This window comes from Athene noctua, chromosome Z, assembly GCF_965140245.1.
Source record: "Athene noctua chromosome Z, bAthNoc1.hap1.1, whole genome shotgun sequence".
NCBI classification, from domain to species: domain Eukaryota; kingdom Metazoa; phylum Chordata; class Aves; order Strigiformes; family Strigidae; genus Athene; species Athene noctua.
The window spans coordinates 89,202,066-89,225,744 of NC_134077.1; the positions used below are offsets into that span (position 1 = coordinate 89,202,066).

General features: G+C 44.0%; 1 protein-coding gene across 3 annotated transcripts in view; it reads right to left on the reverse strand.

The window, feature by feature from the left end:
* The window catches only part of ARB2A (ARB2 cotranscriptional regulator A), a 266,094-nt gene that overhangs the window by 26,887 nt on the left and 215,528 nt on the right, over nucleotides 1-23,679 (reverse strand). The gene's annotated exons all lie outside the window — the stretch shown is intronic.

The window sequence follows — 23,679 nt, forward strand, 5'->3', positions numbered from 1 at the left end:
TTGCATTTCCAGAAGAATTCTATGAGAGTGACAGCCATGTACCTGCTAGACAAAACAGACCCTACCGAATCTGATTGTTTTAACATTTACACTCCCATACAAAGCTTTAAAATAATGATATAGGTGGGATATGAATTCATTTAAATTTAATAGCAATACAGCTAATATCAGATCTGAGTTTATTAGTGTGGTGCATTTTCTGTGAGCAGGGTTTGACTAGATGCCAATGATTTTTGAACTATGTAGCGAAGCCAATTAGCTCTAAGAAATAAACTGATACTTCTCTCTAGTGTCATACTAACTGCTACAGTATGAATTATGCTGCTGATAAAGATGTTGCTATGAGCCAAAACATAACTACAAAGACTTAATCAACTTGCAGCATTTACATAATCATAATAAGAAATTCAGCTCTGAAAGAGTCGCGTTTATGTTGCTAAATGTATGTCTTTAATGGACATTGAAAACAAAGGTAAAAATCCAATCTAAAACACAGGGTTTTTTTTTTTCATTGACACGAAGTCATGCTCCCTCTGTATTTTCCAGGGCTGACGCTGGCCTCACGTTGGCTGCCACCGTTGTTTAAATCCTGTGTCACATCCCTAACACCATTCTCTCCCGACTCGTTCAAGGCAACGTTGCTGCCCGGGCTGGCCGACCTGACCACGGTCACTGCATCACCTTCTCCTCTGGTCCTGCCAGCGGACCCCTGCCCTGCAGATACTCCCCCTGAATGATACCGTAAAGACCTTTTTTTGTTGTATTTTACAGCTTTGACCACGTGCTCTTCTCTTTGCATCCTGCTCCGCTTTCTTGATCACGTCTAACATAAGGAAGCTGTTTTCACTTTCAGAGCCCACGGGCTTCATCTACGCTGATAAATTAAACATAGACAGGAACATTGTTGGGCACCGCATCCAGCTGGCACCGAATGGCTGGTGCCTGTCCTTCCTAAGCTGAACTCTCCCCAATCCTCAGACAGGGTGCTGGCATCCAGCTACCCCAGGGAAATCCTCGCTTTAGAGCTGTGCCTAGAGACCATCCCTTGGCGTGGGCAAAGGGGCACGAGCAACCGCTGGAGGAGCATGAAAGCTCAGGCAGATCAGGACCATTCTCAGGCACTTTAATTTACTGACACGGACATACGTGAGCATCCTGCCTGCTGCCTAGCCGACCCATCTCACTCCTGCCTCTGGTCAGTCCATTCAACAGTCCTCCGAGTGTTGAACTGTGCAATCTTTTCCATTAACTTTGGCAGACCTGCTTGATTAACTTCCTTCAGGTTCTTCAATAAAGCTCTCCTTTCCTGAAAAGCCTGCAAAGAATCAGAGTAACCAGGCAGTTGGTCCTTTGGATGACCACTGTCACACCATACAACAGGGTTTTGTGCCCACGATTTCTTTCTTATTTTTTAGATTTCAAAATCTGGGGGGACTTTGCACAGCATCTACAGTTACTTGCCTGTAACTCCTGACTGCCAGGTTCTCCTCCTCAAAGCAAAACTCGCATCCATCTGGCTTTGCCAGGGAAGTACCTCTGCCACCAAACACGTTAAGAGGATCATGTCCAGGTGGGGCACACCCAGTGCACGTACCACTGCTGAGGTGGACCAGGTGTCATGAAGCTCTGCCTAACATCCAGTGATGGCCCTTAATGGGGCCAGCCGAAAACTGCTGGAAAAACACAGTTGCCAAGTTTCCACCATCAGCACATCGCTGTTGATGGTGGAAACCTCTTTTGGAGCCTTATACCCTCTGACAGTCCTGTCAAGAAACCCCTTCTGCAGGCACCTGCAGAAGCTCTGAACTTGTCCCTGGCAAAGAGTGACAACAGAAAGGAGCTTGACATTTTGTGTTTGCAACCAGGAAAGATTAAGTACTGACTGCCTCTCCCAGCACACACACCCACAGAGGTCAAAGCCAGTGCAAGGTGTCCCTTGCCCCTCTTCCAGCACGCCTCCACATGGGTTTATCTTTCCATCCTTTGGATGTATGCTCTTGCTTTGCCTTTGTTTGCCTTCAGTAGCTGAAGGGATGTACGTTGCCTTTCTCCATCTGCAGAAAAGCAGTGCCTGCCTCAGAGAGCCCGGGTCTGGGAAGGGAGAGGTCCCTCACATTCCTGCTGAACAAATCAGACACCTCCTCAGCAAACCTGATCTGTCTGATGCTTATCGGGCACTTTGGAGCACAACAATGTCTTAGCTCATTTTCCAAATTCCCTTATTAGCTTTATTAAGCTTATTTTGTAGCTAGAAGAATGCCAACCTTTCTCACAGAGTCTGGTTGTAGCAAAGCAAATATCTCTTGCACCCGCTGAGGTGCTAAAACACAAATACTTATTCCCACGTAGGATACACTCAAGTCACACTCTGACTACAAGCAACGTAGTCTTATCTTCTCTTTATGTCTCATTAAAAGCCAGCAGTGGACTGAATTAACTCTGTTTGCAAGGGAACCAGATCATGAACTTCAAGACGCGAGGGCAATGAGATGGCACCTGAATTAACATCATCAAAAAATAGAGCAGGTGAACGGTGCCTGGGAAACTCAGCAACCTCTCTGATCGGTCCTCGAACGAAAATACATTTAGAGGTAAAAGTAAGAACAGAGATAGCCGTAACCTGACCTCTGAACAGGCCGCGGATAAGCCAGAGGACCTCACCACCACCCTGCCCAGAGCTCCCGAGCCAAGGATGTGCTGCTCTCCCCGCAGGCAGAGCTCAGCTCATGGACCAAACACCCTTAACGCAGCTGCTCGTTGGGTGAACCACGAAGCAGACAAACGGGCAAATGTTGTTCTGAGCTGCCTCCTGAGGCTGAACGAACCTGGTCACATCATGGAGAAATTAATTTGGGGTAGAAGGCTGCCTAAACCATTTAAATTTTAATGTCATCTCTCCTACTCTTAGCTGGCTATGGTCTGATTCAGCAGCTGCTGAAGGAATTCATGCTCCGTTAGACAATTTGCAAACCAGAAGGAAAAAGCACCACCAGGAAGAAACAATAAAGTGGAACGTAATTCATAATTTGGGTGGGGCAATTAGAACATTTAAAATCCCAAGTAATGCTGGGATGTGTCCTGGAAGGAATAACTTGAGGTGGGACCTGGGTCAATAAACTGTTTGCAGGAGAACTTCAGCGCAACTGTACTGATAAATTTGCTGATAAAGACTTCCGTTGTTTCTTTGATTTAATTCTATCGATAATTTTATTTCTTCATTCACCTTTTCTACCCTGCCTCTCCAGATGAGCTGAGCCTGAGGGCATTCGTATCTATTGATATAAAAACAATTTTTAAATAGACAAATTTTTTTAATATGAAAATTTATATTTTTAATATATATAATGAAAATTAATTGAAATGATATATTAAGATTATTATTAATATTATTACTATTAGTACTATTACCAATAATATTGTTAATATTAATATAAATAAAAAAATATATACTTTTTTATTTTCCCCCAAAGCTGACAGAAAGGACAACCATGATTCGGACAGTGTCAGGTGCCCCTATACCACTGCAGGTACCACAACCTGCTCAGGGTCACTTTTTCAGCACGCACAGACCCTCCCTCCATCTGCTGAACCAAAGAGCTGAGCCCCTCCCTCACACGGGGGTCCTCCACAGCAATGCTACATCAATTTATAAGACGTAGTGGAGCTGAAAACGTACAAGGGGACCAACAGCATTTGGTGGCTGTCCTGGGGAAAAAAAAAGCTGCAGAAATGGTGTGTGCAAATACCGTGCTGGAGAAAAGATGTATTTTTGCATGTCAGGAATAACACGGTCATCATGTAGAAACACTTGCAGATGTGCCAAGTCGGATATGTTTCTCTTTTTAATAAGGATTACTGATCATGTCTCAGGCTAGGTATTTAAATGAATGACTTGGAACTTTACTGGGATTCATGAAATTTGATTAAGTGCATTCTCCTGTCAGTCAGGTAAGTATTTTTATTAAACTGTGACCTGCCACCAAGAATAAACATGAAAAAGGGATTGCTCAACTTTTACCCATTGAAGGTGTTTACATGTCTCTCTCTCACATGCATCATCACTCCCCCCCCCCCCAAATTACAGACAAATTATGCAAAACAAAAACATTTAACTGTTAATAACATACAGTACGAGAACATGATTTAAAACCCTGTTAAATACTGTTGTAAGGAAGATGAAGTTATTTTTAGGACAAAAGCAGCTAGAGGTTTAGTTGAAATTAGTTTAAAGTGCAAAATATTTGCATTTAATTTGATTTAGATGGTAGCTGAAAACATCTCATTAAAAAAAAAAAAAAAAAAATCTGTTTGTAGGTCGCACTGTAAAATCGGTAATGTCTGTTCCTGTATCAGGGTGCACTCCAGGCTTCAAATAAAATTTCAGACATACATAGCACTTTCTACATTATTCCCTGCAACTTTTTTTTTTTTTTTTTAATACAGAGTACATTTTATTAAAATGAAATTTATATTTTAGGAGCAGAGAGATTTGAAACAACAGCATTTAGGGGGCTGCTTAGACAGTATTACTTGTTTGACACTGAAGGTTTTGTTTTGGTACACAGAATATAAAACCATTTCCTCAAGATATTTTGTGTTCAGCATAAAATATTAAAAATGTCTCATTTCCAAGAGATCTGGTGGGAGTTCATGACAGATGTGTTATATCTTTTTTTTGAAATTTTTTGCAGCATTATTGCGTCTAATTAGCCCTGATGATTTACCCATGACAGTATGAACTTCTTGAGAGGAAAGAAAAAGTGGAGCATAATCTTTGGAGCAAAGAACAAACACGTTTTTGGGGAGAAGGGAGGGAGCGAAAGCGCCGAGTCGAGGTGGTTTATAACAAATGCCCACAAGTAGCCCTGGGAGTTTTCACTTATTTATGCAGCGCCATATGATCCATCTTTTCGCCTTCAGCGCTACAAACCAGCCTCGGCGCGAGGGGCTCTCCAGGCGTTGGCTCAGCAATCCTGTGGCTGCTCCTCATCTTGCGTCTGGCGGCTACTTACAGAGGACCAGCCGCGATGGAGGAGCTGGAGGTGATGCTGAAAACCTGCCACGGATGAGGGCAGGCACCGCTCAGCATCCCTCTCACGCGCTCCCCCTCTCCAGACCACCAGCGCAAGATTACGAGAGGCTCCAGGAACCGAAACGTGAAGCGTCCCTAAAAATGTTTATTTTTGCCGGCAGGGCTTTCCCCCTCTTTGGGCCCCGTGTAAAAATACCTTGTGCGAAGTTTCTCAGAAGACAGGGGGGTTATCAAAGGAGGCTCGCAGCTGCGGCCAGTGGGACATGGCAAGCAGACCACGGCGGCCAGGTAGCCACCAGAGAAGCTGAGCAGACAAAGGGCCGGCACCAGCAGGGGAATGCAAAAAATCATTTGCATTGAAGACGGGGAAAATGCACAAAGTTAAGATTTTTTTAAAGTTTCAATTAAAACATCGCCGGTGTTTTTTTCACCTGACTGTAGCCCCATATGGCAAGGTCAGCCCTTTCCGTGAACAAACAGCTCAGTCGCCTCCAGTGTAGCTGTTATCTGCCTCAACAAGGGGAGACATTTGGCACAGCCTAAAGCTGGGGCATGAACCCTGGCTAAGCTTAAGACATTTATCTGACAGCATCAGCTGACACTCCACAAACACATTTGCTCTCCATGACCCCAGAGCATTCGTGATTAATCAAAAATGTATCTTGGATCTTGAGAACAAGCTACAAGCAGGCACACAAAAAAAGAATATGCTCTCGATCTTGCTTATCGACTCCAGAGGTATATTGAATTTAGAAATAGCAAATAGAATAAAATGATCAATATGTTCTCACTTGTCCATGGAAGAGCAAACTTTATCCCTCCAGCAACAAACATTGATCATGTAAATGTTCTGGAGCTGCTTTCAAGTAAAGAAAGCAAAGGTATTGGTATTTTTGGGGAGGGGTGTTAGACAGAAAAGTCGCTGGCGTACGTGTGCTAGCACTGGGTTGGAAAGTATGCAAAGAGCATTTAAAGCCGTGGAGTGCAGCAATGCACCTGAACCACCTCCACCGCTGCGGCCGTTTCCACCAGTACATATTGCTAACATCCAGTTTGGGAAACACTGTGCCAAGTGATCTTAATAAAACATTATAGAGGGGACTTTAAAACTTAATGAAGGCACATAATCTGCTTCAGAGAAAACTCCCTGCCTTAATTTGAATGAGACACAGTTATAACATATCCCCTATGCACTGTTTACAATTTATAATTTATGTCTCAGTTCAAATACACTACTTTCTGCAGTCATCTGCTAAGTGATATGATTAGCATTTGAATATTGTAATATTCTACTTCTCGATACTCAGAGTAATATGATGCAGTGCATTTGTATTTTAATACTTTTTTTTTTTTTTTTTTTTATTCACTAATAAGCGTACCAAGCTCTAATTAGTTGTGAGGAAAGAAATCACACGCCCCACCCAGTCTAATTTGAAAATGGTTATATCTCTGTAAAAACTCTCCACCATTTCACTTATTAAATCCCACTCTTTTCTGGTTACCTACTGCTCAGGCTACAAGTCGTTTGTGCTCATACAGCACCATCACTCTACTAGAGCAAAACTACTGTATGTGCTCCGGTCCCTGTTGGCACGGCAAACAAACTTTCATTGCATGTGCTCTCTATAAAATGGTGGTACTAATTAGAAGATATAAACTCATGCTGAGACATGATATGAATTGGCTTTATGCATCTACTAAGCTCACAGCAGTATTAGATTTATACTGTTGATGCCCTCAACTAATATTCAACTAGAAACTCACAATTTTTTAAATCTGCAGAAAAAAACCCGAAACAAAAGTGATGGTGCCTCATTAATGCAATTCGCGGAACCTCAGTAATCCACACTCCACTAATCTCCACATTCATAAGCAGCGCACAGAAAAAAAGTCTCTTCTTTTTTTATTTTTTTTTCAGCAGAGACTGAGAAGCAGAATGGGGTAGAGAAAACTCAGGCCGGTATTAGCCACTGTCCACAGACCACTTTTCCCCAGGCAGACCTCGAAGGGCATGGAGGGAGGCGAGCGAGCATCACCCTGGGGTGTGGAGGAGGACGTCGAGGTCCAGCCTGGATGTGGTTATTAGCCCACGATGACCAACCACACAACCTGAACTGCTACCATTAAAAACATCAAGCTATGTTTACTTTAAAATAGGGAAAAAAAAAAAAGGAAAAAAAAAAAAAGGAGTGATTCGCTCATCCGCAAGGACTAGGGAGTTGCTCAGGTACCCCAGCTCCAACCTGGTCTGAGATACGGCATCCATGTAAGTTCATGACTCAAACTCCTGCAACATGAGCTGTGGGCACTAGACACCACAGCTGTGTGTTTTGACATCCGTGGTGAAAATGAGCAGAAAATTTGACTGTTCCATATCAAGAAGTATTTTTACTAGTGCTAATGCGCCTTAAATACCTTGTTCCACAGATGAGTGGCCTGGCACCTGCTGCATGAGAAATAGCCAATTACTGTTCAGTGTCTCTAATTTTCTGATTCAATTAGCATGCTTCAGAGCTTTCCAGTTTAATTGCAAACTACTTCACAGTTAGCTCTCTGATTAATCATTGCCCATCTGCAAGCCATCGCAAAACTTGGTGGAACAAATCTGTGTACTTTGGAATGCTGGGAGCTTAGCAAATCAAACTTGTTTTGGTATATAAAGCTTTAATTTTGTTTGCCCTTTTCAGCTGCACTTGTAAGAAGCTCTGTACTGATTAAACAGGAAGTCCAGACAATAATATGCTACATTATGCATATAATTACTGTAAATACAGGCGAGACTGTAGAAACATCACTTAAGGTTAGGTGCTAACACGTATGGAGTAGGGGGTCAAGAAAACACATTTGGAATCAATTTCTCTCCCATTACGGCAGAAAGGAGGAATTAGGGAGGTGGGAGAAGAGGTATGAGACGGTGATGCAGGCCCAACACCGTGGGTATTTTTCTGCAACGCTACGAGGCTGTACAGTTGCCGCACACTATTTCTGATTTTTTCCTTTCTAAAGGGAGCTGCTAACCTCCCAAAACTGGAAAAGTTCAAAAAGTTGTACTCGATTAATTAAATACCATACCTAATGCTTTTCTGTATATTTTTGGCTTGAAGCAGAACACCAACTCTTGGGTAGGATCATACGACTGCCCAGCTCTCATGGAGCAGCTACTTTTTTTTGTATTTCACTACACTAACAATAGTAATATCCACTGGACTGACACATCTTCCCCGTTTTAGAACTATCTTACTCAGGTGCACATAAACTACCTGTCTGGAAGACTTGATTATGAATATAACAGCAGGAAGTCACCAATTAAACTCAGAATTAAGTATTTTACCCAGACAAAAGTTATAAACATAATTGATGCTTACAGATTTGAAAATATCAATTAAATTCCCCGCAAGATTTCAGCATGCGTGAAGTTCAGTGTATGTGACTGAGGTGTCGGTCCTACAGGATGATACGCATCCCCAATCTGTGCTAAATTCAGTAAGACACGAGGGTGCCCAGTGTCCTGCGGCATCGTGCTTTAAGTACTTTCCTGAACCGTGGCCGTAGTGAACATTTTGTGTTTCCAAATCCCAGTACTGAAGAATATGCCAACCTCCATCATAATGTTAACAATTGCAGGTTAATAAAGGAAATAGAATTATTACAAATAAAAAGCTGAGTCAGCTCACTAACTTCTCTAGTCATGAAGTAAGATTCAAACACTGAAAAACTGTGATGGTGATGCTTGGATGGTACCTAGTGACATCACCAGAAAGCGGTACCCTCACATCCTGACAGAAACCAAACCATATTATTGACACAAGAATAAATAATTAGCCAAAAGGTGACTACCTATGACACTGGAGACACAAAATAGGCCTCTGCAGAGCTTCACAACACGTTTACAACTTTCTCAATGCCGTTTTTCTACACCAGATGAGGTATGTATGTCACCTTCCAAGAATAACCTACACAACTTCTCCATGGTGAACAACACAGACATGGCAAACACAGGGCAAAAAGTCTTCTGATGCTGTGACACACAGATCCCGCTCAGTGTTTGTGTGCATATGGACATACACACAGCACACTTCTGTGGAGGGTTTGTTTTTTTTTGTTTTGTTTTAGTAGTATATACAGATTTAAAACAGTTATTTCAAACCATGCCGAGGAACATGCTTCTACGCTGGGTTGAAAGGACTGAGCTTCGCTCATCTGCGAAGGAAAAAAAAAATAGTTTTAGAAGATCTATACGTCTTTTTGCTTTGTGTTTCTGAAGTCACCGCAGCCTGTATTATCTTTGTAACTGAACCACGAGGTTAACAAAATAAGCTCCTCGGTTATAACCAGTTCTGCACATGATCACAGAATCCAGCAAAGCAAAGGCAAAAAAAAGTGATGTCTTTAACATTTCCAGGAGAATATCTCCTAAATCTGTATGGCGTTGCTTAAAGTTTTAGCCCCACGATGGCCACCAAAGTTAAAGCAAGTTATGCAGCTAAGGCCCTGGTAATCTACTCCATTTAGGGGTTATATCCTCAGCTCAGCTTGCTTAGGGCTCTGTGGCCAGGCTACCCCCCTGCTCCAGGATGCAGGACTCTGTTATTCCCATCCCTTCCCCTGACAGCTTACTTGTCTTTAAACCCAGTTCACAGCTGACTTCCTGGGCTGAGCTGGTTTCCCACTCTGGCCTCTTTATTCTGAATAAGAAGCCAAAGTGATGTTAAAGTGCTTAATGCCTCCAACTCAACCTCTGCAAAATCCCCCCGGCACAGAAACTTGAGCAACACCATCTCCCAGACCATCTCGTGTGGAGGCTGAGCAAAGGGTGTAAAATACAGGGACGTGGCTGTAAAATGGATCCTCTGGGGCTGTCCGAAACCCCCAGCCCCACTGCTCAGCCCCTGCCCCTGTTAGGAACATTTCCCAGCAAAACAAATGACTCTCCCAGCGCCGCTCTTCGAGTCGCTTGCTTTGAAACACAGCGCGGTCATCTTAGAAAATATTTACTGTGCTTTGTGCTTTTTTTTCAAAAAAAATACACAGTATGACCTCCCTCCCCCCCCCCCCCCCAAAAAAAAACAAAACAAAACAATTACTTTCACTTCAGAGAGGGAGATTATGAAAATAACTGTAGCTGCTTCAACTACTGTAGGGACGATGAACTTGCATCGGGTGCCAGAGTCAGCACACAGCGCTGTTTTCCATGGCAAACATCTCCACAACCCCATGGAGCTGCCTCCGTCCTGCTGGTGTCACCACCCTGAGGGGACTTGAGGGGAGAGTGGAGAGCAAAACAGTGCCTGCATGGGAAAAAAAACATCCTGGCATCGTTTATGGGAAAAACATCTTCGACTCTGGTGTTTGTAGGGTCCTGCTGCGAGTCGCATCACATCAAGTCACCGTTGGTTTCCACACTCACCCGTGAACCTGCTGCAAGACCTTCACTGTACTTACGGATCTTTTCCTTCCTACTTCATTCACAAAGCTGACTTGAAACTACTAAGAATATTTATTCTCCTTTGTTCTGGTGCTTTTAAACTTTTCCTGCAGTACCATGTAAGGTTGTTGTTTTTTGTGTTTTTTTTTTTTTTTTTTAAATAAAATAAAACTCCAACAATTTATAAAAATTGGTCTTTTTTACACAGGTTTAGTTAAAAAGTATGCAGCGCTGTTGGATTTCTTGGTTGGTTTTGTTTGCTCTCTTCAGAAAATGTCTTAAAAGCTCAAACTTTTACATTCCCCTCTGTTTTGAATTGAAAAGGGTTAGAAAACCTGCAAAAACAAGGGTGTGTGCGGAACACACTGCTATTTTTACTTCCTTTTAAAATATTTTTCTCTTCCTCTTTAAGAAAAGACGAAATTTAAAATCGCAGGAGTTCAGGAGGTTTTGTGTTGCTTTTTCACTACCCCTGCCTGCACATACTTAGTCTCTGCTTCTGATGGGGAAGAAGGGTAAAAAATTCGTTTTTATTAGTTAACCTTCAAAAAGTTTCAAGCTATGAGGAAGAGCGTTTTTTACAAATGAAGATTTTATCTTTCCATCTTCATTTTTAGGAAACACTCCTCATCTTTCTACCGGGTCGTTCAAAAAGGACAGAATAGAGACACGCATCAGCCCTTCTGGGGTGATGCACTGGAAAATAAGGGAAGCTTTATTCTGAAACGTTGTTTTGGCATCGACTTAAAAAACAACGAAAACTGTGAAAAAGACCTGAAAAATGAAAGCAGCAGGGATGGGCAGGTTGTGGCCCAGCGCTTCAGCCCGCTGCCGGACCACCAGCACCAGCGCACACAGCTCGCCGTCCTAAATAAGCAGCTCGAGCAATTTGGAGGATGTTAATTATTCAGAAACTACGTGACTTGAAGAGTAACTACAGAGGTACCTTGCCAACGACAAGACTCCTATTAACAAGTTTACAATTTTAGACTTCATTAGTAGTTATTCCCGGAAGGTGCCGGTCCATCGAGACTCCGGCGGGGTACGGTAACCTGCGTGTTGTCAGACATCTGTACTTACAGTGAGGCACCAATTACTGATCCTGCCTCTACCAGGTTTCTGCTGAGTGCCACACATGACCTATTTTCTTGTATTTTGACCCAAGCAGAGCACCGAAACTTAGTCCACTTTGTTCCTTCTCAGGTATGAAGTTAGGGGAAAAAAAAAAAAAAAAAAATTGAAAATATCCACAGATGACTTCATAATAATAAAACATAAACACAAACTCTCTTTCCCATACTACCACAGGCACTGAGCTATCATTGCTGTTAGTATATCCTTGTTAAATATTTACACAGCTCAGGTGAAAATACACTTCACCCGACAGCCTGCACACTGCACTACCCACTTTTAGCAGAAACGCTTCAGCTACTGGTCCCCAGTGCAGAGCAAAACAGAGGCTCACAGCTTTTTAAAAGCAGGAACCAAAATGAAACTCTTTGCTCAGGTGTTTCATTTTAACTGTGAATAAAAATCAGTATTCTAGCTTTGCCCTACCTGTGGTAAACTCATCCAGACCCTGGCTGGGAATGTGGAGTCTATTCTGCAATGGAGAACTGATTTATTTCACCAGGTATCACAGAGAGGTGTAATTCCCTCGTGCGAGGAGAATATTCTCTTAAAAGGAGAAGAACTGTGCTAGGTAATCAAAATCATAATACATATGGAATAAGGGGAAGAGTAAGCAGTGGGGCATGGGTGAGGACAGTCTGTGTCCAGGACACTGGTGCAGGTTGAAGCTACTCACTGCTTGTAGTTCCCCCTCCCTCACCCCCCAAAAATGCAGAATAAATAGGAAAAAAAAAAAAATAATCATCCTGCATTTGTCCAGAACCGGGACAACACTGAATATACTCATTTATGCATTTGTATATAATATTTTACTGTATTTTTATTTACAGAGCCATTAAAATGATTTTAAATAATTACTTCAAATCAACCCTTTCGCATTAATGTCAACATAAACTAAAAAAATTAAAATAAACTTGAAAATCAGCTGTTGTGCATATCCCAGGGGTGGTTTAATACATCCATCCATACATGCATGTAGATGCTTATGAATATCCTGCTGCTTTGAAAACGACCTGCTATGTTATTTCACCACAATCTGCATTGTTATAATAGGTTATTGACTGATTTTAGGTTTAAGGGACTAAGGTAGTATTCGGTAATGACTCTGTGCTACAAGTTTATTGCAAGTGCCCAAGGTTCATTCACCCCAAGCAATTCAGTCAATAACCAATTTTTATACTTCTATCTCCTTCAAAATTCCAAACCAATAATCCCTGGCTTTTTTTTTTTTTTTTTAATTATTTCAGTATCAGACTAACATTTCCCATGGAAATCAATATGGGTGAGATCCATTAGCCAAAAATCTGCAGCACTGCAATGCAAACATATTAAAAATATTGATCTCGCAGGCTACTGATGTTTTGATTGACTTTAATGTTTGTAAGCAGCAATAACAGAATTTCAATGACTGAAACAAACTTTTGATTAAAATTATAGATTTTCAAATTTTTTTCTATTTTACTGTTTCAAAGGGTATCGCATGGTTTACTTGTTTGCCGTAAATGATCATAGTTGTAAATACTTATTCAGTTTCTCATTTGTAAATATTAAGGTCTGCCACAGGTTACACATCTTCAGATATACTTTCAATCACTTTTGATGTTTCAATTCCACTACATTAGATGTATAACACCAGCATGGGTAGGGCCAGACGTATTTTTGCAGCATCTTCCCTTCTGGATCCTGGCATCTCGTACATTCCTGCCACCAGCGGCGACAGGAATTTGATCTCACTCTTCTCTTTTTTACCACTATCCAATAAACTTCAGCTGATGCTTTCACAGCAGTTGGCCAAGATTTTGCTAGAGCCATCTTCTTAATGTGGTTCCTCCTTCCAAAATAAATATCTGAGCTAAAATAAAGAGATTTTGTACACTCTGGGTCTTTCTGTCTTGGGTATGCATACGCTGCTGTACAGTCTGAACGTCCCACCACCTGCATCACAATTACAGCCAGAGGAGAGAAGTGACACCCCTGCTTTAGGGATGGGGAAGCACAGCGTGAGGAAATTGGGGGCACCTTCAACCTAGCTCCCACCTAGATCCTGAAGGCTATGACGTGGCACCCCCGAAGGATGAGAAGGTTTGTCATCAGCCCTGACGGCTGAGTTTGGGTTGTCCAAACGGCTGTTTGCTGTGGGGGACACATGTGGGTGTTGCCGGCTCTTGGGAGCCTGAGGGTGCAGAAAGTCCAGGGAAACTACAGATGCCTGTTTGGAAAACAGAAATGAAAAACAGTGGAGACACAAAAGATGGGTCCCTGTGACCTCTGTCCCTAAAAGACTGTACGGGTGTGCGGAACCCGCTGCCCTGCCTGGACATCTCCATCACACCACACTCCTACAGGCAGAGCCTGCACATAGTCCTGTGTATAAACACCAGCCTGAGAGCGAGGCTATAGCTTTATCACCTGGCTCCTGGCAGAGGGATACGCCACCTGAGGCCCCTTCCAGGCCTGCACTTCCAGGATTCAATATTATAACAGCTTAAGAGACATCTCCTTGGTCAGGCCAGATCTCCTCCTGACCTTTCTCATTCCAGAAGGTTTGTTGTCTTTGTCCTTTTTACATTACAGCCTTACATCACATACATCTCAGGGTTCACCTCAGAGAGCAGCAGTGGGCAGACAGCTTTAGGGAAAGAAAAAAAAAAAGCCCACACAAATGGACCACATGAACGGTTCTGCTTTTTTTGTGGGTTTTTTAATCACAGCCTTCTTCCTGCTGACATCCAACTCACTAGCTCCACAGCCCAACCTGGCCCACATGGCCAGAAGGGAAAAATTACCCAGAGCAGGAAAAACCAAGGGATGGGGCTCACTGAGATTCCTGGACCATACAATTAAGCAAAAGAGATGTGATACCTGTGCAGCATTTAACACAGCATCCACCACTGAGGGACCTCGATCGTAACCGCCCCTCGATTCCTGGGTTCAGTTTTGGGCCCCTCACCCCAAAAAGGCCATTGAATGACTCGAGCGTGGCCAGAGAAGGGCAACGGAGCTGGGGCAGGGTCTGGAGCACAGGTCTGCTGGGGAGCGGCTGGGGGAACTGGGGGGGTTCAGTCTGGAGCAGAGGAGGCTGAGGGGAGACCTCCTGGCCCTCTGCAACTCCCTGCCAGGAGGGGGCAGAGAGGGGGGATGAGTCTCTGGAGCCAAGGCCCCAGCGCCAGGCCCCGAGGGAATGGCCTCAAGCTGCCCAGGGCAGGGTCAGGCTGGCTCTGAGGAAGGATTTCTGTGCAGAAGGGGCTGTTGGGCGTTGGAATGGGCTGCCCAGGGCAGGGGGGAGTCCCCGGGATCCCTGGAGGGGTTGAAGAGTCGGGCTGAGCCAGCGCTGAGGGATCTGGGGGAGTTGGGAACGGTCAGGGGGAGGGTCATGGTTGGGCTGGAGGAGCTTCAGGGGCTTTTCCAACCGAGATGATTCTGGGATTCTCTGCAGCTCTAGCACCAAAATCCTCTTACAAAGACACCAAACGCACGGAGTTGGGTTAATAACACCCCCCTGCACCCCATGGAGTGAAGCTTTCCCATGGGGTGCAATGCCCAAAAGCCCTGTGCTACCAACAACCCCACACGCCTCTGGAAAAACCCCGGGGACCAGACCCCTGCTCCTACCTCTCCCACCCAGATGCGCCCTGTTGAGCACTGACCCCACGTTCCTGGTTCTGCCGTCCCGGCGGGCACCGCAGTCTGGTTAAGCCTTGATGTCTGTTACTCTTGATCACCCACTTTGGGACGTTTAACCACAGCAAGCAGACTAGCTCTATCAAGAAGCTGCGTGTGGCAAGAGGAGAGACAACCTCAGGTCTGCTGTCTGCTCAGATGACTTGATCTAACCAAAGAACCTCTTCTCCCATGGTGGGACATGAAGAAATGTCTTCTGTGTTTGCAGGCAGTGAGCGCTTTTGTCTGCTGGTGCACCTCGAGATCTTGGGAGTGACCAAGAAACAAACCCGACTCTAAACAAGGGATGTTCTGGACAGAGGTCAGGCAATTTTAGAAGCCAAGCAGAGACCCCTCCTGTAGACAAGGAGCTGGAAGGTGGAGAAATTCTGCATTGAGCATGACCATGACTTAGACTCTGCCCAGCTTTGGGTCTTCAACCGTCTTCAGGTTAAACAAAAAAACAAACCACGAAGACCAATAAACTAAGAACAGCGGACAGTTATGAATCCAGCTACAAAAAGAAATGACACTGGTGAATATCGAAGGGATCTGTAACACTGCAAATGGTATTCTTCTGTGTCTGTACTGTAAACAACCAAGCATCAATTTATAATCCTAGAAATTGAAATACCTTGTTCTCCAAACACTCACAGAACAGGCAGTCTCGGTACAAGCTTTTTTATGTACCCTGACAATATGTCTACACATGCTCTGAAAACTGCTCCAGGCTGGGGAGCACATTTCAGGGCTCCAGCACACCAGCCTCCCGCAGATTCAGCTGCAGGGGTTTGAAGCGCTGCTGCTCTCTGCTGCTTGTCCTGCCCCTCTGCTGGAACAACGGCCCCTGAGGTAGAATTAGTCCGTTAGCACAAATGTGGTGCTTTGTGTTTGTTTTTGTTTTTTTTTTTTTTTTTCCAGTTTAAGGCTGTCATTGTGCAGGAACCCCCTTGTATCCTTTGGTAAGGAGGAGGTGGTTGGCAAAAGGGATGGACAGAGGCTGAGGCAGGTAGACACCCACCCATCTATCTCCACATCCATTCGTGGCTGAGATTATGAGTTGTGAAGCCAGGCACCTTCCCACTGAAACACATTCATTTCATATTTCATACGTGATTTTGCAACCACCAGGCAGAAGTAGCCTTGGCTCTGCTGCAGGCTGACCACTGGGGGCAGAGGTGAAAAGCTCTGCATCTCATCATGCATCTCCACGCCCCTGACGCAGTTTCTTAATTCCAAGTATTGCCTGGGATAGAGTACAAAATATTCACACCATTCATTTATTTGCATATTCATCTTGTCTATCACAACAAAGAGACAAATTTAGAATGGTTTTTGTAAGATTTGTCTTCAGTGTCTAGCTGCATAATGTAATTGCTAGTGAGTTACTATTTGCATGAAACAGTCTATTATCCGGTATTATCCAGTGAAGCAGACTGCCCTCATTCTGTAACACAGACATGCAGGGTGCTGCCCCTCTCCTCGCTGCCCACCCAAGTTCAGGACACCCATGGCAAACATGGGTGAGGAGAATATCCCCACGCTGAGTCCTGCTTGTGTAGCGCACCCCGACCAACCAGCCTGAGCTCAGTCGCTGTCTCCAGCTTTGGCTAATGCGTTTCTGCCCCCAACAGCTTCTGAAAATTCGCAAAGTAACAACAAGGATGACTTAAAAATTTGTGAGGTTAAAAAAAATTACTCGAGGGTTTGTGTTGCTGATGTCAGCCGAAAAATTTTCAAGCTTTTTTTTTTTTTTTTCTGCGCAGTTAGATGGGCCAGAAATTAAAAAAGTGCAAGACAGCAGTTCATCACCTCACTGCAGCATCTGTAAATAAAATACAGACCACCACCATCTCACCATAAAACCATAAATGAGAAGGAAATAGTTGTAAGCATTTGGTATTTGCAATACTGTGTACGTGGTGGAAAGCATTTCCTCACTGCCGGTGTGACAACTTGCTGACGTCCTGAGGTGACCTTACCATCTTTATAGGCAAACAACAGATACTGATAGCAATACCTAATGCCATCATCTATGATCCTGAAATCGAATTAGATCAAGAGACAATGAGGTATAGCACACAGAAAAGGCAACGTATCTGGAATTTGCAAGCATGGATTTGAGTAACGGCTCTACCAAGCCGTGGGAAGGGCCACTTCTAATAAATTAGTGACACTGTTGGTGGACTGACTCCTCTTCCCACCAGATCCCATAACGCCAACTCTTCCATTTGATTGTACCAAATGGGTTTTAACCCTCTCCCCACTGAACTCAGCACTAAAAGACACCTAAATCAGAGTACTTCAAAGGTCTGTGACTCGCCCTAAAACATTCTGCAGCTCCACAGCAGAGCAGAGACTGTGCATAGGTCTCCTGCAGCAATCCAGCCTGCATGCCAACCGCCTTCCAACCAGGGCATTAAACCCCTTAAATCGGTCTGCTTTATTACCTCAGGCTTGTGAAAGTGCCTTTAACTGTCTACTTTTATGTAAGAGACTGACATCCGCCCCTGGGCAAGAACAAAACTCAAAGCGACCCAAACTGTTGCTGTCTTTGCTCAAGTCGCTGCATGCGAAGCCTGTACTCTGCTACCAAGGCGATTTACTCAGGACACCCCAAAAAAGCAGAGAGATTTGTGCTGGAGACCTCTGTGACTGCAGGATTTCATTGAAGCTTCAGCAAAGGAGCAGAGAGGGCTGCCTGGGTGAGTCTCTCAGCGCAGTCGGGGAATTAATGGTCAAACCCAACAAGGTGCTGGGCACCTCCTAAAAAAAGTGCTCAGAGATGTCCCAGAGATACCAAAGTGATGGGAACTCGGGGTGGTCAAAAGATTCTGGACTGATTCATTAAATCATATGTGGCCGACTGAAGGATGTATATTTTGAATTAGCGAAGCAACCACACACAAACCCTGTAGGGCCAAAATGCTCTCTTATTTAGTCTTAAAAAAAAAAAAAGACACTCTTCCCGAGTGAATGAAAACATCACTGCGTGTACTGAGTATGGCATCAGTCTATAATGCAAAGAATCAATTATAGATTCACAAATTCTGAAACGATCTGCAGTGTTTCAGGGTTTTTTTGCCGTTATTTATGTTGGGCTTTCATGGCAAGCCTCAAGGACTGAAATAGGAGAAGAATTTAAAACATAAAAAACATAACAAAAAAAAGGTTATGACACAAACAAAATAAAAAAAGCCTGAAACAACTTTTTGGCACTACAGCATATGCTCTGCCCCCTGCAGCTAAAAGTCACATACTGAGAGTGCATGTTCTGTCAAGAATTACTATTTTCAAGCATGGCTGGTGATTTTGGACAGTAGCACTTAAGAAACCTTCAATCTGGCAGTTTTCTCACTGCACATTTACTAAAGCATCCCTACTGTCCAAACTCCCAGGAGTTTGGAGATCTGACCTCGTGGAAGGGAAAAAAAAAAAAAAAAAAGATTCCTGGGGTATTGTTTTGATCTGGTCTGTACAGTTTTATTTCCCCAGCCGTATCATTATTCCAATCCATTCCCTGGAAAATGTAAATGCAAGAGCACTTTGCTCCTTTAATTCCTGGGAACAGAGTGGAGATGAAGCTGGCCACAGCCCACACAATTGCTGTTAAAGGTAGTAGTGTTCTCAGCAAACAATTATTTACAAGCCGTATGATCAGGAACAAATTGTTCAACACAATTTATTTTACTAATTTCACTTATTGCGAGTCGCTTGCCTGGAGATGTTTTGGAACTAACATGAATAAAAGGCAGACTTCACATTTCACTCTTCCATGTTTTACTGTGCTGTACAAAGGGTTTATTTACTTATTATAAATTACATCAGCTACGTGCACCCTTTTAAATTTTTTTTCTGGTTAGCAAATTCACAAACCAGATTTCAATCTGTTTGCTGTATGTATGTTTTCAGTGAATTTGTAAATCAATTGTTCATAAAAACTTTCCTAAGGCCGATTTGTTATTCCCTGTGTGTGACTGACCACCTCAGCAATGTGACAGATTTGTTTTACTCCTAGGCTGGGGACACTGTGGACATCAGAAACAATGACAAGGGATAGTATCTTCCTGGTTAACACTTCTAACAGACCTTCTTCTGCTACTGTATGTCAGAGTGGGGAGGACACTGTTATCAGTAACTGTCAGTCCTCTGCATCTGGCCAAAAGCAATAGATCGTGTCACCCAACACACCCACCAGAAATCAAACCTCAAACTTTCATCCGTGTACTACCTCCGCAAGTATTAAAAATTTCTGTTTCACGTTGCTTAAACAGCTTTGTGCAATTGTGTTGCACAGTGTTTATTTTATCTTTAAAAAAGACAGAAGCGTGTTTTCAAAATTAGGGAAACAGCTTAAGAACTACAAACCTGAGAATCTCTGTGTCATCTGGATTTTCAGTCCCTTAGCTCCTACTTTTTCTCTGCCTGTTCATACAGTCACGACCAAGCAGGAGTGACAGAGATGTCTCAAGGTCCCTGCCCTGGCCCAGACCAAGACCTGCTGCGCCTACACCACTTCTGGCTGACATCTGTCTCACCTGCCCTTAACAGCCTCCTCCAGTGATGGAGAACCCGCAGGCAGTATCCTCCAGCCACGTTAGAAAGTTTCCCTTAGTGTCTAACCCAAACTTTTCCTGCTGCAATTTAATTCCACCCCTTTTTGTACTATTTACCAGGCTCACGGAGAACAGACGGTTCCTTTCTTCTTTGCAACAGCCTTTCACACACACGATGATTTCCACCATGTTCTTTCTTTCAGTCCTCTTTTTTTAGGTTAAGCTTTCTCAGTTTTTTCACCCCTTTTCCAAAGGCCATGTTTTCTAGACTTCTCATCACTTTTGTTGCTTCGCTTTGCAGGTTCTCCAGCTCCTTCTCCTCTTTCATGGGCTGCGTTGCCCATCAGCATACGCAGTCTCCCAGACGAAGCCTCACCAATAGCTTTGCAAGCTATAGGCTTATTTGGACATTTTGGTAAAAGGTTTGTCTTTTCTGCAGTGATGCATTGCTGTTGACTTACCCTCTACCTGCTGCTTCAAAGGGTAGCAACTTATTCTCCAGGGGGAAAAAGCCACTATCGTCTGACTCCAGCTCCCGTGATCTGCTCTGCACAGCCTCTGATAAATTCCCCCCTGCACAAGCCACACTCCTCTTCTTTGGGGTCCCACTTCTGCTAGGTCTGGATCAAAATCTGCCGCTGCTGTGATCCAAGTACCGTGCAGCACATGTTACCTTTCAGCAGTCGGGAGCAGCGGTGCTTTCATGTCTGGTGGCGGTGGATGGGAAGAAAGGCTGCCCCTCAAAGAGGGACTGGAGAGCAGCTGCTGCCAGTGTCAAGGCATGAGCAGTACTGGTGCAGCACTGCTTTCCCTTGTTTCTGTGTCTATCCAGAAACAGGGGAAAAAACCCTTACTTTCCTTTGTGAGTAACCGCAGAGTTACCCAATCCATTAAGGCACAGCCAAGCGCTGCTGCTTGTGCCACGCGCTCCAGAAATTAACTACTGAGCAAGGGGCCCTGAATTCTCCTTCTGGAGGGCAAAGTCACTGCTCTAATTCCCTTGCGTTATTGCTAGTTGTCGCCTCGCACCACCCAAAGCAAACGAGCCCAACTCAAACAGTCCCCAGATGATAATTCTGGAGCAAAGCAGAATGCGTGTGGCAGAAACTTCGCACAAAACCTCCTTGTGACTGGAACGCGCTGAGGCAATAAGAAGGCACGGGGACACCTGGTCCTACATGCGGATGCTGATGGGTTTTGCAGACCTGCCTCGGCGGTCTTTTCCTCCCACCTCTGACAGCTGGGCCACGAGAGAGAATCTGATCCCACTTCTTTTCCGTGGAGGCAAAGATGTAGAAAAATAGCCCATTGCTTCAGAATAATGACATCCAGTTCCGTGGGAGATGAAGCTTTCTGTCAGTTCAGGAAATGCAACTGATGCCACGGTGACGTACGCAACAAATCCCCCTCTGATGCTCAAATCTATCAGCCTACCCTGTTTCCTCTCCACAGGTCACAACCTTGGCATGGACAAACGTGTGTAGAGCAAACCTTACAGCAGGAAAAGTGAACCAGCTCTGACCTCGTACCTAACTGTCAGCAAGACTTTTGTGTGTGTGAGCGTTGTGCTATTATTAATTGTTGTTTTTGTGCAAGTGGTGTTTTCTTTAGTATTACTGCTTCACTAACTCTAGTCAATACAGCTTTATTAATCTTAGTTAATAAAACAAATATCTGAATTGAGTCTGGTAAAACTACACCCCTGCTCATCTTTCAGCTATCACAGCACACTACTACGAAACCTGGGTGGAAGCACATGGCCAGAAGGCAGTGAAAGTCCTGAAACCTGATGGTCCAGCTCCACCATGCCTCCTGAGACACCGCGGAGCACACGGGCAGAACGGGGCTGCTAATGCTGCTCGTCCTGATAATTCATTACAGGTGCTTCTCTTGAGCAGGCTGCTGGGGAAGAAGGATGCTGATTAGAGGCACTGCTGGCAAAAACAGTGGGACACAGAAAGAGTGAAGTAGATGTACTTTCTACACAGTGCAAAATCACAGGCAAACCAAGCAGCAAGTATGTAAGAGCAGCAAATACAAAAGATGAGTAGATCAAGGCTTCCTAACAGAAACACCATGGATCAGCACGGGGCAGGGAAATTTGCAATACACTGAAAGCCCCTTGGCTTACAAGTGTCCTAAAAGTTTTGAAGTTCATGGAAATGCAAATCTCATGGCAAACTATAGGAAGTGTATGAACCCAAACGCAAGGGAAATTAGGACATACAGGTTCCGCAGGGAGCCAGGTTTTGTGCCTCCGATTTTTGGTTCTTGCCTAATGTGTGCATGCAAAATCTGAAAATAAAATTAATCATATTTATCCATCCTAGAGACAGGTGTCTCATAGGGACATGGTGCATCTGCCAAAAGAGATTACAGAACTTTCTGGAAGATGCTCGTCATAGAGGAAGGGAGCACGCGTGTTTTATTACAGGTAAACAATCAGAACAAAGTTAATTTGAAATAATTAAAAAATAACAGGTCTGTGACCACAGTGGTCCAACCCACACTAGGTCTCTTCTTCCGTATGTAAGAGGAATTGGAGAGGAGGCAGCAGCACAACAGGGCAATGCTGCCTGAAACTGATAAACCAATGCTCCCTGCTCATAGCCCATTTTTAATTTTTAAGAAGGAAATCAATGAGTGCAGATAAAACGCAGAGGGCTGTAATCCCCTGGAGTGATCTTGTCACAACATGTGTTACCGCAGTTCTACACTTTTACCTTTGCACTTTGTTGTATGTAGCAGAGCAACATAATTAACCACTGGTAGGTAGTGTTTACGTTAGTTCTCAAAAGGTTAAGAAGCTGATTATAGCTAAAATCAGCTTTGCCTGGGGCTTTAGTGGCTCTGTGTAATCAAATTAGACAAGCAGGGCACAGTGTCACCTAACACAAACCAGTGGCACTTTCTTCTCTGTTTTGACCTTTTTCATTAGATGAGCAAGCCAGGTTTTAGCTTATTCCAAACATTTTGAACAGATTAGTCCACAATAAACTCAGTGATAAGCCAGGCGTTCCTCCACATCATTTTCATGAGCAACTCGGCGAGACTGCACTCGAGAGGTTCTTCAGGAACAGCGTCAACTTTGCTCTCCCTCAAAATAACCTCTTGATTTAATTATTATGTCTTTTTCTGGGGGGTGGAGAAGGTTTCAAAAGGCGAGCGGAGACAACTTCAAACCCCGAAATACCTTTAGACGCTGTCTTTGCCTCGGACGCGTTATCATTTTGATTCTAGGGCTGCAGAACGGTCCCTCCAATCCAACAGCAAACAGACAAGTTCATAAACACGGCGGGTAAGGCATTAGCATTTCTAAGAAACGGCGGGTAACCCGCTCAGCAGAGTTGCAGCTCGCCCTCTCTACGCAGCCACGCGACTCTTTGAAGAAAGCAAGGTGAATGGTATAATGGAGGTGTTTAAGGAGGTTTAATAATGTAGAGAGAGGAGCAAGCCAGTCCCACATCAGAAGAACGCTTTCCGCGCGGCCGTACCGTAACTAAATGTAAATGCAGGCTGCAGCGCCGGTGGCTTCCATCACCTTGGTATTTTTGAACATAAAGGGAACAAAAGATTAAACAAGAATATAGGAAGAAACGTAATGGCAAATGGAGATTAAAACCTGCAAGTTAAGGAATGCGCTACGCCTTCCTGAATTCTCTGCGCTGATCTAAAAACCAGCAGCTAACTACGTTCGTTGAATCTTTCCATATTTGATCCTTAACTTCAACTCCAGCTCTGCCTGCGTATGTACTGCGGCCAACTTACAGAGCCTTTACGTCGGGAAAACAAGCAAGCATATGAAACAACAGCTTCTACAGCTGATTGGTGCTTATTTATTTACAGCCAATAAAATCAAAACTTGTTATTTTAAT